Here is a 7,659-nt window from a genome sequence, read left to right as displayed (position 1 = left end):
CAGAGGGTTCAGTTCACATTGGTTTTAGAGACAGCTGAATATTAAAAGTGGCTCGTTACTAGGGGAGCCATAACTCAGCTATGCCTGGGCCATGACCTTGTGCTTCCAACACTACCTAGATCTCTGGCACAGATGTGATGCAGCAAATATCAAGACAATTAGCATCAGAATATTGATTTTAGAGCACTTAGAAAAAATCAGCCTTAGCTATAGACATGGTCCTACCCTATTATAATTCATTTCTGACAGCCCTACTCAGGGTGCTGACACAGTTTCTCTTATGAGAGTCGTTTGATGCCCCATACGGGTGGAGCTGTGACTGAAAGTCTTCCCACAGTCAGGGCATTTATAGGGTTTTCCCACCGATTCTCTGGTGCCTGATCAGGTTTGATCTCTGATTGAAGTTTTCCCCGAAGTCAGGGCAGTGGTAGGGTTTCTCTCCTACGTGAGTTCTCTTGTATCCAATAAAAGTTGATCAGTCACAGAAGTTTTTCCCGCGCTTGAGGCAGCGGTAGGGTTTCTCTCCCATGTGGGTTCTCTTGTATCTGATAAAGCTTGGCCATCCAGTCGCAGACGTTCTTCCTGCAGCTGGAGCAGATGAAGGGTTTCTCTCCCATCTGGATGCTTTGGTGTCCAATCAGCTGTGAATTCTGGCAAAAGCCTTTCCCACACTCTGGGCACTGGTAGGGTTTCTCCCGCATGTGGATTCTCTGGTGTTTTCTTAGGGTTGGACTATCAATAAAGCTTTTCCAACACTGGGGGCATTTGCAGGGTCTCTCCCCTGCGTGGACCCTGTGATGTGTTATTCCCTGTGAGCTCCAGCTGAAGCTCTTCCCACGCTCTGTGCATGTGTTCTGTCTCTGTCCCTTGGGGATGCTCTGCTGCATCTTGGCCTTGCTGAAATTCCTCAGACCACCCTCACCATGAGTGGGTTTGCAGCCTTTTCCAAGTTCAGGTCTCCCAGACGCATTCCCCAGCAACATCCCATTCAATTCCCCTCACGCAGGTACTTCCTGATGAGGATTCTCTTTCATATGACCATTCATCACCCAGTTACCTTCTGGGAAAGATAGAGAGGGAGACAGCCCCAAGATAAATCATTTCCCAGTCCGGGGAAAAATGGCAACTTCAAAAAGAGGAAACTGAAAGGAGGGGAAAAAGCTAAAATAACATTACTTGTTAGAAGATGTGAAAGACCAGGAGCAGAATTCTCCTCAAACCCTTCCCCAAAGGGGAGTATGGAGGGAACAAATATGGCCTTCCCCATCTTTAGGGAAAAAAAGATACTGCCTGGCTTAGTGTAGAAAACACTGGCCTGAGGTTCAGGAGATCTGGTTCTACTCCTGGCCGGGTGGGCAAGCCAATGCACATCTCTCTGCAACAGTTTCTGCATCAGTGAAAATAAGTCATGAAAATGAAACTGGTCTTTTCCCTTCTCAGTTCCTTACAGAGAGGCAAATCTGGCCACAGGAAAGAGGAGAGCAAGGGCAGTAGGTTCACAGCTGCTAACACAGCTGTAAGTCCTACAAGAAGCTCATTAAAAAAGAAGAGTCATTAGAGCTGAGGCTCCCAGGGCTGTGCATGCAGAGTCTCCCTCTCCTGCCCATCCCCAGCATGTTCCTCGGGTCTCTCTCTGTTACCTGGAGCCTGTGGCTCAGGAGCTAGTGTCTGCAGAGCCCAGGGCTGCCCTGGGGGGCTGGCTCAAACCACTGGGAGATAGCTTCCCTACCAGGTTGGGCACATCTGTAGCTTTAATGGAGGCATCTCCCCAGTAATAGTCCCCACTGGGGGAGAAGCAGCTACTCATTTTGGGATCCCAGGTCACAGCAGAGAAAGAGACGATAAGGTCTGAGAGAGGGAGGGAAACAGAGTGAGAGCACAGTCCCTTCTCTGACCAAAACCCTCTGGGTACAACAGTTACCTCTGTACCTACCTAGCCTCTCCATTCCCAGGATGGACCTAGACAGAATCCTTCTCTATGCCTCTAACTATAGAAACCTGCAGAGTAAAACAGAGTATCTGTGTCACTTAGAAATCTGTCCTTTGCAGCTCTGGGCAGCAACCCTAGAGCCAGAGTCCTACCACCCACATATATCCACTTAAGGACCCTTTTGAACAACCCAATAGATACCCCTGTTTCTCCTTTCCACAAGATCTTGAAGTCATCTTCCCATTGACACAGAGACTTCTATGCATGATTCATCCTTAAAGCCAAGAGAGAAAGACTGCCATTGTGCAGGGGACATTAAACCCCTTAAAAGAGGTCTTACAGATGTTTTGGGAGCTGACAGTGCAGCCAGATTCAAAAAAGGGAATGGATAAATTTTTGGAAGAAAGAGGCATCAGCAGCTATTGAGCATAGGAGTCAGGGGTACAGCCTCTGAATCAGAACTTCCTGGACCTTAAATGCTGGAGGCTGCAAGTGAAAGAAGAACAGCTGGAGAAAACCCTGGTCATACCCATGCCCTCTGCCTGTGTCACACAGGATACTGGACAAGATGGACTTATGGTCTGATCCAGTAAATGGCAGTTCTTATGTTCTTAGAGGGGAGAGCTTGGTGCAGGGTCACTGCAGGTCTCAGGGAGGAGCTGGTAGTGGAGGGATCCCTGGGGTCACACAACAGCTGGCAGTGGACACCGCTCTCTGCAGTAACTCCCTGCATGAATTCCATGGTTCCCCAAAATATTGCTCACAAATCCCAGAGCCCCAGCTGATGTTGCTGGAAATACCAGATTCATAGTTAAAAAAAGGGAGAGGTTAATATTGAGGGAATACTATTGTTTTGCCATTGACTTTCATGTGACCAGGATTTCACCCCAAATTCTCAACCTGCTTCCCTTGCAGGATCTTCAAACCCAGACACTGCAAAAATGGAGACAGCAGCAAAAGCAAGTGGAAGCAGGGGGTGATGACAAACGGCCCTTCTCTCGCACGGCTATAATGTACTGTAGCACATGTAGGAGGACTGATCCATGCATGGGGGCTGCACAGAGCATTTTTTGGTTTCTTAGGGGCTTCCTCACTGCAATTCACATCTCTCTTCACCCCTATACAATTTCCTCAGAGGCTACCAACCTTCATCAAACCATGCTCTTGATTCAGTTCCTCAGCTCAACCTTCCCCTTGTCCATTGTTAGCCTTTGCAGGCTAGACCACTCTCCTGGGAAGCTCAGCAGGAGCTCTTTGCTCAATATTTGTAACATCCTCCAACTCTAACCCTCTGCCCCCGCTTTGCGATGGCACGGTTGAGCAGTCTCCTTCAGCCTTGCCTGAGTCGCAGCTTTTAGGCAGTGAGAGCTTATGTCTTAAGAACCAGATGTCCTGGATTCAGGTTTTAACACCAGTGGCAGTGGGAAGGGAGCATTAAAAGTGTGTGACATGCACACATTCTGGTTGTGACTTGGCCAGATCCAAAACCTGGAAAGAAGAGCACAAAACAATGATGAAAGCACAGTGTAAGATAATTAAACCAGGAGGGTTTATGGGTAAAAAAATGTACATCTAGGAACACACGTTCACATGTTGTCCAGAGTGCCCCTCCAGTACCAGGCTGCTCTTATTTCCTACAGTTGCAGCTCTACCTTTCTTTTTTGGGTCCCACTCCTAACAGACCTTGCAGTCTTTAGTGTATTTTATCTTCACCATAAACCTGACAAGTGGGGAAGAGCAATTACCCCCATTTTACAGATAAGAAACTGGGAGACAGAGAGACAAATGGGAACATCCGTTTCCAAGGTCCTATGTGACTCATGATCCTCATTCCTAAGTCCTCTAGGCACCTGTCCTCTCTAGAAGCCACTCCATTAAGTTTGATGGATGTTGCAGTTGGGGCTTACAGCTACAGCCATCCAGGTCATGAGCCCATGCAGATCTTGGCAATCTCTCAGGTAACTATGACCCAAACCACTTTGTAGCCAGGCTGCATGGGGTGTCCTGCTGAAGCAGCTGAGTGCTGGTTAGGGTTGGGGTTGGGGTCAGGGTTAGGAACAGGAAAGAGTTAGAGGTGTCTTCCTGCTTGGAGTTGGTCAGACTCCCAGACATGTATTCAGGGCATGGTGGGATAGGATAGTTCACACACACAGGAAGCAAGCTGGACCCCAGGGTCCCCCAGCTGGGCATGGGCTGGGAGAGCTGCCAGCATTGGGATTGGCATATGAGTGGCAGGGGCCTTTTGCTGCAGGGCTGTTTTGGCAACTGGAGATGTATCAGTTGGTCTCTCCCATGCCACCTGTGGGCTTCCAAGGTCCTGTCATGAGGCTTCCCAGGCTCTGCTTCCTGGGGTTGCTGGAGCAGCCCAAGAGAGGCTTTGGGTGTAGGGTTGGTGCACGGCCCTGTGCCTGGTCTCCTGCATCTGTTCAGAGAAGGGAGTGCAGAGAAAACCCAGGGAGCCCGACAGGCTGGTGCCATGCACACAGCTCCATGCAGTGCCCGCCATGCCCGTTCCTCATGTTGGCACCAGTGAAAAACAATGTGGTTGTGGAAAAGTGGGTGAGTGGACTGGGCATTTCCCACCCCCGCCCTTGATCTGGGGAGCACCTGGTCTGCCCTGAGGGACACCTGTGCCCAGGCTGTGTGGAGAGTGGCCCCGGGGGACATGGCGGTGCCTCAGGGGCTGGAGTGGCTGCGGCACTGGGTGCGGGGGGGCGATGGAGCTGGTCCCCGGGCATTGCCGCAGCAGTGTTCATATCATCGCAGGGCCGCGGGATTCCAGGCAGTTGCTGGCGGAGGCTGGAGTGGTGCTGCCAGGCGCCCGGGGTCTGCACAGACGGCTAAGTCGGGTGTGGAGAGCGCTGCCTCTCTTGTGCCCCCGCCCGAGGGCAACGCGGGTGTCAACAGGAAGCCTCTTGCCCCAGGGGATTGTCAGATTGAGACGTGAAAAAGCCATGGGGCAGGCATCCTCCTGCTCCTGGATGACGTGTCCCAGGGGGACATGGCCTGATGGGGTCAGATTTGAACCAGTCCCACCTGCAACGGGACCAGGGAGAGCAGTGGGACCCGATCCTGCAGGTTGTGTTCAGTCAAGAGCAGGCATCTGGTCTGTGCCTTACTCTCGGGGGTTTTCTGTTCTTGTGTAAAGCCCAGAGGGAGGAAACGGAGCCGTGCCCAGCCGAGCTGCCCCACCTCAGACACCTGGAGACAGGGTTTCTCCTCCCTTTTAAAGAAGGGCAGAATTGAAGCACAAACCCAGATCAATTCATTTCGTCCTTAAAATCATAGTCCAGGGGGATGAGTAAGTATTTCCTACATGTTCATGTGATTTAAATGTCCCGTCTTGTTTCTGTTAGCAATCATCAGGCGCCAGTAGGAGAGCAACAGGAGAACCAGTTTTGGGGAGGATTTCGTTCTGCAGTCCCTCACCCAGGAGTGAGCAGGTCAGGATCGGGTCCTTGGGCAACACTGCCAGAGGTGCTGGGAGGGGAGTGAGGGTCTTTTGTGCTTTCCGGCTTGTGGCCTGCATTCAGAAAAAATGTGAAACATCAAGACAGAGCTGACAGGACCCTGCCCTTGGTGTACGGGGCTGAGTAACACTCCCTGAAGCTCTGTGCATAGGACGCAGGAGCCTGGCATGCTCTGGATGCCACCCCCTGCCTAGGCCATGATAAGAAATGTTTCTCCTTTAACTATCTGTGTGTTTTATCTCCAGTTCAGAACATCTTTCCTGGCATGGGTGTTGCAACTCTTCTCCATTGCTTCCCAGGACAGGGCTCCCTTCCCTGCCAGGATGGCTGGAGCACAGTGCAAAGCCAGTGTTGCCTGGACACTGGTTACAATTCATTTAGAGCCATCTTTCTTGATGGTGCAGAGCAGGGGAATTGGTCTCTCCTGGGTACCAACAGGCATGCAGTAAAGCTCCAGGGACAAGCCAGTAGCAGCTGTAAGGTGGAAAGTGTCCAGTGGAGGGTGGCAGGAGTATTCTTTGGATGGCAGGAAAGGGCAGGTAAGAGAAGGTCCAGGAGGAACAAGGGTCCTCGTGTGAACAAGCAGAGAGGGGAAGGGGCGGGTGAGAGGAGAGGTGAAGATTTGTTTTGGGGGAAAAGGCTGTGCAAGGGGATGGCTTCCAACAGGATGGCATAGTCCCTTTCAGGGGTAGGCATCGCCCCCATTGAGGCAGTGACTGCAGGTTGAGGTGGCGTGGGACATCCATCGGAGGCAAGGCAGGAGACCTGAGTACCGAAGCTGGAGGGAGGAGTGCAATGTCCCCAGGGCCTGTGAGGACCCGCCCAGCAGCACTCCATCCCCCAGGGCAGGTGAGGGGCCTGCGGTGCCACTGGGGCTTCTCATCTCTGCAGGAAATGCAGAAACGGGCAGGAAATCCACCCCCTGCAATGTGGGCATTCAGCCCCTGGTGCTCTCTCTCACCACTTCTATTCAGGTTGGAAACATCCCCAGGTGCTGAAGCTCCCCAGCCCTCCCCGCTCAGCCAGTGCTGCCCAGACTGAGCATGCAGGTAGCCCAAAGTTGTGCCTGACAGGTTCCCACAGGACCCAGGCAAGGAGCCCCCTGTCCTCCTCTACTTGGCATACCCAACTCCCATGGGCTTCACCCCATGGCCAGTCACATGGGGTGAGAGGTGAAAAGAGGATCAGGGAGCTGTGTGTCCAAACCAGCTGCAGGTCTTTGACCCTGAGCCCAGGGCTCTCCCCACCTGCCAACTGTAGCGCCAGGAGGCTGTGGGCATGGGTGAAACCCAGGGTTCACCTGCCTGTCTCCTGGATGAGTGGAGGAGGGATAGATAAGTGTGAAGGGGATGCTTTGAACCCCAGTTGATGACTGTTCCTGCTCAGTGCCAGGATGGACAGGCTGCGGCAGGTGCTAAGGAGGAGGACCACCAAGGTGCTCTCCATGGGAGAAGAGAGCAGCAGGGAGCCTGGGCAGGAGGATTGGGGCCCCACCTGCCATGATGAGGAAGGGCCTATCAAGGCAAGAAAGTGGCTGTGCCCCATCTGCTGCCAAAAAAAAACAGCAGTTTCCAGTGGCAGGGGAAAGGAGGGAATGAAATCCACCACCTCCAAGTCCAAATGGAGTGCACCCAGGCAGGCGGAAGCCAGTACCATCAGCGCACCAAGCACCCAAAGAGCCATGCAGCTCCCCTCCTGGGTCATCAGGCAGCATGAAGCCCGGCCCTGCAGCCCTGCAGCAGGAAGCAGCCCCCTGCCAAGCCGGGGACGAGGGCCCAGCCGCCCTGGGGCAGGAGCTGAGCTGGGCCTACAGCAGCCCCAGCCTGAGCCACAGCTCCTCCTGGGATGACTGGCACCAGCTCCTCCTCGGAGGATACCGATAGCTCTGAGGAGTCCACAAGTACCACGTTGACCAGCAGCTCCTCCTTGGAGGACTCCAGTAGCTCCCTGGAGTTCAGGACCAGCCTGGCGCCTGGTGCCAGCCTGTGGCAGGGCACCTCAGTGCCTTGCTCCTAAGGAGGAAAAAACTGCCAGGGAGAGAGCCCTGGCAGAACATAATGGGCACAGCTGTGGGTTGCTGGGGCAACTAATGGGAGTCAGCTGGCCAGAAGGGGGCAGGGCCTGGCCCTTATAAAGCCCAGGGCTGAGGCCAGGCTGGCAGTTTCCTGCTAGCAACCAGAAAGGTAGGAGCTCCTGGGGGAGAGATGTGAGAAGCAACTGCAGGTACTGCTTGAGAGGCAGCTCCAAGATGTTGGAGCA

Source organism: Alligator mississippiensis, chromosome 11 (assembly GCF_030867095.1).
Source record: "Alligator mississippiensis isolate rAllMis1 chromosome 11, rAllMis1, whole genome shotgun sequence".
Classification (NCBI taxonomy): Eukaryota; Metazoa; Chordata; order Crocodylia; family Alligatoridae; genus Alligator; species Alligator mississippiensis.
This window is presented reverse-complemented; position numbering follows the sequence as displayed.